Below are 10,010 nucleotides of genomic sequence, written 5' to 3'. Positions count from 1 at the left end.
AGTAGTCTAATAGAATTGTGCCTGCATTTCTCTTCTGTTGTGCTGCAGATTAGGCAGTCATCCACATATTGTAAGACGACACTTTTTAGTGCAATATTGCTCAAATCCATCTGCAGGATTCTGTTAAAAATAGACGGAGACTCACATTATCCCTGTGGCAGCCTCATGCTTTTCAGATGCATTTGTCTGAATGTGAATGACGTCAGATCTTGTGAGTCATAGTGCAACGGGATTGAGAAAAATGCATTTTACAAGCCAATCACTGTCAAATATTTTGCCTCAACAGGTATATTACATAGAATTGTAGCCGGGTTCGGGACTAAAGGGATCTCGGCCTCAACAATATCGTTTATCAGCTTTAGATCTTGAATTAGCCTCCAAGACCCCCCCTTTGATTTTTTGACAGGATACACTGACGTATTACATGGTGACTCTGACGTCATGCCCAGTTTAATCCTTACTTCTCCAACCCTCTTCAAGAGACCCACGTCATAGGGTCCGGTAGTCAGACAGGCACTTTAGCTTTATCGTCATCAAAATATTCAGGGCGTTTAAGTGCCAACATCAGTTTCTGAGGTACTTCTCTTTTAATCATCTTTACCCAAAAGGTGAGACTCACTTCCACCATTGTCTCTCCCATTTCTGCTTGTTCCTCAAACAGCTTGTCATTGGTGATGTCAGTCACTCGATATCCTTCTTCAATGGCAATTATCGTGCGCCATTGTCTGCCTTCATCAGCGTAACCATCAACCAAACCCACTTTCTCTCGCACTCAGCTGTGTGTATCATCAAGGGAAATACATGTCCCTCCTCCTCATGCATCGGTATTCTTGGTCTGAATAGGAACTCATCAGGGGTTCTCGTGGTTTTGTCTGCAAGGCCTGGCAATCCCACCACAAGCACTCACATGCCATATACCAAGATTTCTGGTGGTATGGCCCTCAAGGCTATGTGTCCTGAGTAAGCTCTAATCATTTCTCATACATTTGAGTAGTGCATTCCTGGAGTGGTGCATACTATGCCCTCCTCCATGAACTAAATTGTCTTGTTCAACTTTGTCATTAAGTCTCGACCTAAAATGATTACTGGGGACTGACGTGAATATAATAAAGGTACATTCATTTCCCACTCTCCTATGGAGACTGGGAGTGCGTTTGTAAAGGGAACTCGACTGTGAACACCTCTAAAACTCTGAGTATCTTTGGCCTCGCCGGACAAGGAAAACTTGCCTTCACGCATGCACGAGCGTGTTGCACCCGTGTCAACTAGGAAGGAATATTCTTTACCCCTTATAACGACATCCACCCTAGGTTCCCTATGAGGATCTGGTGTCACTGATAGGATAGAGCACATCAGGGTTCCCAGTGAGCTGTCCTAGTTCATATACAAGTTTGGCCCACTGTGCACTTGTGGATTTTCCCCATTCCCATTGTTTCTTCCCCTTCCAGGGTTCATGGTCTGTGATAGTTGCAGTGGTGCCTGTTGGGATTGTCCTTGTGGAAAATTCCCCATGCTTTGTGGTTGCACCCCTTGTTGTGCTCCTGGCGCTTGTTGTTGCACCATGTGATTCTGTGCAACGCCCTGTAGTAAAACTGCCGGTGGATTCACCATGCCTGCTCCTGTTCCTTGGCCATTCTGCATCATGCCTTGACTTCTGCATGTGCGCGCCAAATACCCTGTGATTCCACACAGCCAACATACTGGCGGTGGTCGGCTCATTTGCCCATTTGACATATCTGGTTACCATTTTGCACATTTTGAAAGCCTCCTTGATTATTTTGGAAACCTCCTTGATTGCTCTGCCATCCTCTTCCTCTAAATTCTCTTTCCCGTGGGTAAAACCCTACGTTACCCTGATTATTTTGTTGTGGACTAGCCACCTGCTGCATGCTTGATTCAGCTGCGTTAGTTAGCATGGCTTTTCAAGGGCACACTTTGATAATTTCTTCTGCACCAATTTAGCTTCCTCACCCTTTCGAGATGCCTCCTTTTTGCAATTCTTTTCCTGCAGCATTCTGCAATAATGTGTGATAGTCAACTGTATTTCAGCCCAAGGTTTAGCCTCAACTCCTACCACGTGTCTTGGAAATTCTGTATATAAATTAGCGGATCCTCAGAATCCTTCATTTTTGAGTCATTATAGCTCCCATATCAGAAGTATCTGGGTAAAGTACTCGTAGCGCTTTCCATAGTGCTGCCCTACAATTGTTAAATAGTGCTCCGTCATGCGTGGTATTAATTGTGGTTACGCCAGGGTAGCCTGCTCATGCCCACACATTGTCTGCTCTCTCACCAAGTATGGCGATTAGGAGGCCCGTAATGTCCCCTATAGCTAGGCTATTTCCTCCTGTCATTTTTTCTAACTGTTTTTATTTTTTGTTTATTGGCATTTATTATTTAGTACATTTACAGGACACCAAGCGTGTCCGCGTTTCTAGGATAATTAGCATTTCAGAATAAAACATTTAACATTTAACAAATTAACATTATGACATTCAACTATCTCCCAGTGTTTTCCTGTTAAGGTGATGTTGCTTGGTGGAGCAGGGGGGGATCCTGATGGTCTGTAGGGGGGGGGAAAGGAGGGGGCCCATGCCTGTGAGAGCCCAGTGGGGTGACAGCGTGATGGTCACAGGTCTTGTCAATTTAGTTCATGGTTCTGTTTCAGTGGGTTCATACCAGTTCATGGGGGCTTGTCATCTGAGGGGTAAAACAGGGCGTCTGTGAGTTCTTTCCAGGCCTCAAGGGTCATACTAGAGTCATCTGTGGATCTGGCCACACTGTCCTCCCAAGCCATTGTTTCTGCTCGTACCCAGCGTTTCAGCTCAGAGTGCCAGCTTTTCTGTTGGGGCCCAGTCGTTTTCTTCCAAGACATTGCCATGGTCCTCTTTGCCAGTATATACATAATGTCCATTAATCTGGTGAGGTGCTTGAGTTTGGCCGGTCTGGTGTATGTGCCGAGCAGGCATTCCTCCGGAGTCCATTTGTATCTAGTCACCCCCAGATTGTCGCTTGTCTGCTCTATGGCGGTCCACAGGGATTGTGTCTTAATGCACTTCCAGAACACGTGGATCAAGTCCGCATTGCTCTGTCCACACCATGTGCAATTAGGGGGCGACGTATTATTGATTTTTGCCAGCCTGGATGAAGTTAAGTATGTTCGGTGTAGCAGGTTGAGTTGTATTTGTCTGAATCTGTGGTTCCTGGAGACAGACTTGGGGAATGTCAAGGCCCTTTGCCATTCTCCATCTGACAGTTCCCGGCCCATGTCTGCTTCCCATTTGCCTCTCAAAACGGCACCCCGTGGGTTGGGGACGTCGCTTAGGTGGGCATAGATCTGGGACACCGGCTTCCAGCCCTCGCCCAGAGCATAAAGTAGTGTGATCAGGGGGTTTGATTCCGGTTCTTCCGGCCATGACGTCCATTTGGTTCTTGCTGTGGTTCTCATCTTCTGATACCACAGTAACTGGCCCGTATGGACTCCATCTACTTCCTGAAGTGTTTCAAAGTCTTTAAAAGCTCCATCCGCAAACAGGTCCCCCCATGAGTATATCCCGTTCCTTTCCCAGTGTCTGAGGTGGTGCAAATCTGCGACAGAGCCACATAGGTCCGAGAGTAGTGATATGTCCGGGGAGTAATGGGGTTTAGAGCAGGCGAGGGTTACTGTCCTGCGCCATACTTTTTTCCCCAGGATAGCCATGAAAGGGGCATTTCGCATTAGGTGGGAGGGGGCCCAGATGAGTTCTTTCATATGCAACGGGGATACTAGGGTCTGCAGCAGGGGGTCTCGGATGTGGCTTCATCTGCTAGCCATTTAGTGACAAAACTAAGCTGTGCTGCCAGGTAGTACTTTTCTAAGTTCGGAGTTGGATTCCCCCTTGGGTGTACGGTAGCATCAGGGTGGAAAATGCTATTTTGCGTCTCCCTGACCACCACAAGAAGTCCCGGGTTATCCTTTCTAGCAAGTGGAAGAAAGGCGCATTAATGTAAAAATGAATGTTCTGGAACTCGTACAAGAATCTAGGAATGACAATCATTTTAATTATGGCAGCTCTTCCCATCATGGATAGGGGGAGTTTCGCCCAAAATTGCATGGATTTTCTCAAGGCTGGGATCGCAGTCTTCGTATTGTGCTCATGCATTAATGTGGGGGTGTGCATTATGTGTATACCTAAATACTTAAATGAGGTCAGCTCCCAATGTATTCCTACCGCAGGAAGTTCTGCTATGTCTTTCCCCTTGAGGCCTACCAGAGGGAACAGGCAGGACTTCGCCCTACTAAATTGTATACCAGAGAACTTTGCAAAGTTGTCCAGGACGTCTAACATCGTGGGCACGTTGTTTTGAGGGTCTCTGCGTACAATAGTACGTTGTCAGCGTAAAGAGAAATAATATGGTCAATACCCCCCAGCCGTATCCCGGCATCAAAGAATTGTCTTCAGAAGTATATGGCAATGGGTTCCAGTCCTAGTACGTAAAGCATGGGGGAGAGCGGGCATCCCTGCCTAGTGCCCCTGCGTATGTCCCAGGCCTCTGATATGTGTTTTCCTGTTTTGACTCTGGCCGTAGGTCTGTTATAAAGTATCTTGATCCATCTAATGAACCCTGGGCCAAAGCCGAAACCCACAAGAGCCTCCACTAGCCACTCCCAAAATATAGAATCGAACGCCTTAATAGCATCCAGGGACAGCAATGCATATGCCTCCGTATTGGCCTCTGTCTGAGCAATAACCTGTTGCACTCTACGTAGGTTCATGGTCGTGTTCCGGCTTGGTATGAAGCCACACTGATCCTCGTGTATCACGTCCCCTATAATTTTGGCCAATCTGTCTGCTAATACCGTGGTCAATATTTTCACATCGCAGTTAAGCATGGGTATTGGGCGGTAGGAGTCACATTTGTCGGCGGGCCTATTAGGCTTGATGATTGGAATTAACAAGGTTTCCCTCATACTGTCAGGAAGTATCCCTCTCTTATGTGCCTCCTGGAAGACCTCATGTAACAAGGGTGTTAGGGAGGTCTCATATGCCTTATAAAACTCAGTGGGCAGTCTGTCACTCCCGGGGGTCTTAGCAGCGGTCAGTGACTTGATTGCCTCTGCTATATCCTCCGCTGTGATATCTGCGTCAAGAGCTTCAGCCTGTTCAGGGGTCAATTTGGGGAGCCCTATTTCCTCCAGGGTGTCTATGATTTGCTCTCGGGGAACCAGATCCCTGTGAGAGTAAATGTGTTCGTAGAAGCCCTTAAAAGTTTTGTTTATATCTTGCTGTGTCTGTACTACCTTACCTTCTTCAGTCTGTATCATGGTGATCGTGTGCTTGGGGTGTTCTTTCCTTCACAAACATGCCAGCATTCTGCTAGGTCTATCGGCTTCTCTGTGCATTCTGTTTGTTTTGGTGGCATAATCAAACTTGGCTAGTCTTTCCCATGCCTGGGCACATTTAACTCTAAGTTCCTTAAGGTTATCTTCTCTTTGGTGAGTATTCACTGGGGTAGATTTGAGCTGCTCAATCTGTCGTTCCCACTGATCCAATTCACCCCTCAATTGTTTCCTGATGCCCCCTGCTTTCGCGATGATTTCCCCCCTCGCCACTACTACGAGAGCGTCCCACATCGTGCTCAGGCGGGTAACGCTTCCCGTGTTCCTCTCAATAAAACTATCTATAAATTCATGCAGGTCTTCCCTGAACACCGGGTCACTTAAGGCGTCTATCGGCATTCTCCACATAGGGATAGGGGGTCTGTGGCCAGTTTGATTCCATTCTATTAAGAGCGGTGAGTGGTCTGAAATGGTCCTTCCCAAATATTGCGCTTCTTCTATTTGTGACAGGTGTTCTTTGCTTACGAAGATGTAGTCTATCCTCGTGTGAAGATCATGAGGGGAGGAGAAGTATGAGTACCCCCGAGAATCAGGATGACACTCTCTCCAGATGTCGGCTAGGTTCAATCTATCTGATAATAAGGACAAGGATGTGGTTGCCGCTGAGGGCCCTTTCGGGTGGGGCTGGGACCTGTCAAGGCTCGCATCATGGACACAATTAAAGTCTCCCCCCCATAAAAAAATACCATGTCTGAAAGGTGCGGTTTTAGCATACATGGAGTTCAAGTGTGCTGGAATGTTAGTATTGGGGAGGTAAGCGTTCACTATGCATATTTCATCCTGTTCCAAGCGGCCCCAGAGAATTACAAACCTGCCCTCAGGGTCTGTCTCAGACCTGATTAGGTGGAAAGGGAGTTGGGGATGAATCCAAGTGTACACACCTCTTGCATATTTGAAGTAGGTAGTGCTCACGCCCTGTCCCCCCCAATGTCCTCCCAGTCTAGCCAGGGATTCTGCCGCGCAGTGCGTCTCCTGCAGCAGCGCTATCTGCACTCTTTTTCTGTTCAAGTAAGACTTGATTCTATTTCGGCGTAAGTAGGTTCCCAGGCCCCTCACATTCCAAGTCATTATTTTTATTTTAGCATTAGATGCCATGCCGAATCAATCGAATTGTCTGTGAATCAGTCCGGCACCCACCAGTAACTTCTGCGGCGTCCCCTGATCCATGCCATCTCCCCTCCCGTCCACCTTCTCCAGCATCGCTCATTTCACCCGTAGGAGATTCAGTAACTTGAGTAACTCCCATTGCCTTGAATGGGGAAAAACAAACAAAACAGGATGAACAGTCCCTAGCAGTTGCTCCCAACTTGCAACGCTCAGGGGGTCCCGAGCCTTCCAGGCCACTCCTGGTCTTCCAGATCAGGTTGTGTGTGGGCAGGCTGCTCACACAGTTTTCAGTGGGGTGGGTTGCCTAGCTTCACTCGTTTGGTCCTTTGAGCTCTCGTCCGGTATAACTTACTTTACTGAAGGCTTGCATTGGATGGTGCTTGGTTGGGGTCGGTCGTTATGTGGGGAGTACCAGTTTCCTTCTCTTTCTGGCAGGTTCCCAATCAGCCCCGGTCCGACTTTGATGGTCCTATTCCATCATCTGCCAGGTTGTTATGTTCAAGCCACATGTTGGCCGCGGCCGGAGTCTCTAGAAATATTGCTTTACCATTATAGAGAACCTTGAGGTGTGATGGGTAGAGCAGCATGTACTTTAAATTAAGATTCCTTAGCCGGGCTTTTATTGGGATAAAGCTGTTCCTTGCACGTTGCACTGCAGGGGTATAGTCAGGGTATATAACTATTGTTGCATCTTTCTTCTTTATCTCCCCTCCTTCTCTGGAGAATCTCAATATGGTTTCTCGATCTCGGAAATTTAAAATCTTAGCTATAATTGGGCGTGGATGGGATCCGGGTGGAGGATGTTTCTGAAGGGATCTATGGGCCCTTTCCACAGAGAACCCTTGGGAGAGGTTACCCGGTCCAATTTCTTGTAGCAACAGTGTTTCGATGAAGTCTGTCGGGTCTGGGCCCTCCAAGTCCTCAGGGACCCCTAGTATGCGGATATTGTTTCGGCGGGCTCGACCTTTGGCCTCCTTGGAGCGGGCCTCCAGCCTAACCACTTTCTGTTCCAGATCCTGGACCGTCCTCTTCAGGTCTCGGGTGTCCTCTACGTTTTCCTGGAGGGTAGTCTCTGCCATTGTGACCCTTTCCGTTAGGTTGTGGGCGTCCTGACGCATAAGGTGAATGTCCGATTTCACATCTTCCAGTCTTCCTTCGAGTGATATGCGGAGGGCAGCTATTGCTTGGAGGACTTGCGCATGTTTGAAATCCTCTCCTTGTTGGGGCAGTTCCTCTACAGGTTCTGGGTCTTGTTGTGACTGTCTCTGGGGTCTAACTGTCGTGAAGGAATCCATGGTGACCAGTTTCAGCTTGCCCTTGGGGGGAGACATTTTTGGGGGGTTGCCGGTTCGTTTGTGCGCACTGTGCAGATCGGCCTAGCAGCCCCTTCTTTTCGGCTGATGTGTTTTAGATATCGAGTAGCCCTTAGCAGCTCTGTATCTGGTGACCCAGTTGCGGTTTCGCAGACTCCCCTCTCTCGCTTCCAGGGCAGTTGGGTGGGGTCCTGTCGCTGTTCGGACCGTCGATCCGGCCGGGCGTAGGCCCCTGCTGCCCGCTAGCTTCAGGGTCTCGGCCCGCCTTTGCCACTGTGTCTAGCAAGGAGCTTCCCTAGGGCCGGTCTGCAGACTCTCGGCTCGTGAGTTTAGTTCTGGGAGTTTCGAATCCAAGATAGCGTTCTCTCAGAAGCTTATTTGGGATTTGAAGGGGCGGCAGGGGTCCACCACCTGTGTTGTTGCTGGACTGTCTGCGGGGTTCGGTGTTCCCGGCCCTCTGATGCCAGGGGCTTATTGTCCGCTCCTTTTCTAGGAGCTTCAATGGAGGAACCGTGGGCTCCCACTCACCAGGGTTGAGGCGGAGCCGGAGCGCGAACAGTTAGCCCCAGTGGCCTCGGTACTAGCGTACGTCTCGCCCTGCAGTATGTCGCACTTGGTCGCAGCTCTAGTCTTGGTGCGCAACGGGCGCCGCCATCTTGCGGGCCCCAGGGGCTCGAGTTTGGGCTTCCCGTTCTCTGGCTTTGCTTCTCCGATTCGGGCCGGGAGTCAGGGAGAGTGTCGGGAAGTCGTTCCCCTTCCGTTCTGTCCGATCCGTTCTTGGATTACCGACCCCTTACAGCGATATTCTTGTCATATGGAAGGATCACGGACGGAGCTCCGCAGGAGCCTGTCTTCACAGAATGCGCGCAGGCCACGCCCCCCGTGAGATACTTCTTCATATCGGTCAGGCTGCGTGGCTGACTCTGACACTCTTGATGCAAACTCGCTAGCGTCTGACCATCTTATTTCCTTTTCCCTTTAGAGTAGGCTTTCACTTCGCCTCTCTTCCTTGTTTTCTTCACACTCTTCCCTTTCGGAGTCAGACATTGTCTGTCCCCAATTCACACAACTTCTCGTATCCTCCTCTGTTCCCACTGCTTCGAGTGAGCTCCTCAGTGTCATACAGCTGAGTGCTTTCCAAGCGCTGGCCTTCCCCCTCCCCTTGAGGTATTTGTTCTAGCCCCATTTCATCATATATTCTATCGATCGTTTCTCCGATGCTTCTGGTGTCAAAGTCATCATCAATATTTACCCTAGACGTGCATGGTACTAAATCGTACGCAGGAAACAATTCTTTGATGTATATTCCCAGTCTACAACTGGGTCAGGTTTTTTGACCTCCCCTCCAAATACTCAAGATCGCTTGCTCTCTGTCTTCGCTTACGTTCGATATCATTATCAAATTCTTTGCGCTTCCTCGCCTCTTCTCTGACCCTATCTCCTTCCTTTATCTTTTCATTTCTCCGTTCATCTGCCTTTCGAATGACGTAAAAAAAAACATATGAGACAGACACCAGCTGGACACAAATACCTCTGCCTCTAATCAATACCCCTTCATGGAGTGTAAACGTACCCCTTTCACAATGTCTTTAAACAGATTATGTGGGACTTTGGGTACACGTTTCTTCTGGCCACTATATTAAAGCGCAGGAATAAGGTGAATCCTCTCACTTCTCAGGTGTCCACCCTGGTAACCTCTTCTCGGGTGTCCACCCCGGTAATCTCTAATTTATCTTTTATTGCTCTCGAGTCATTATCCCCTTATATATATATATATATATATATATATATATATATATATATATATATATATACAGTCTTCTCTACTTCTAACTATATTTTGTTTTCCCTCCTCCCTCCTTACCTTTTCCCTCTACTTGTTCTAAGGCATACATTGTTTGCAACAGCACTTAATTTTTTCTTCACTCACTGTTCGCATAGTTCCTCTCTGGACCCTTGGGATCACCGCCTTTGTTACCGCCTCCTTCAGCTTTTCGCTCGCTCAGCTGCCCGTAGGAATGGGAAGGGAAGTGTTGGAAAACGGGTCCCTTCAGGCCCTTTCTGCAGACTCTTGCTTGAACTACCATTGTCTACGGGGAGCTTCACGGTCTACTCAGCCGAATGGCAAAGGACTCGTGATATTGCCGAAGACCTAGAGTTACTTTATGTTGACGGTCAATAGGTGTCTTACTTTAATCAAATATTCAATA

This window comes from Ambystoma mexicanum, chromosome 3q (assembly GCF_040938575.1).
Source record: "Ambystoma mexicanum isolate Mex_15411 chromosome 3q, UKY_AmexF1_1, whole genome shotgun sequence".
Classification (NCBI taxonomy): domain Eukaryota; kingdom Metazoa; phylum Chordata; class Amphibia; order Caudata; family Ambystomatidae; genus Ambystoma; species Ambystoma mexicanum.
The sequence above is the reverse complement of the archived record's forward strand: the minus strand, read 5'-3'. Positions refer to the sequence as shown.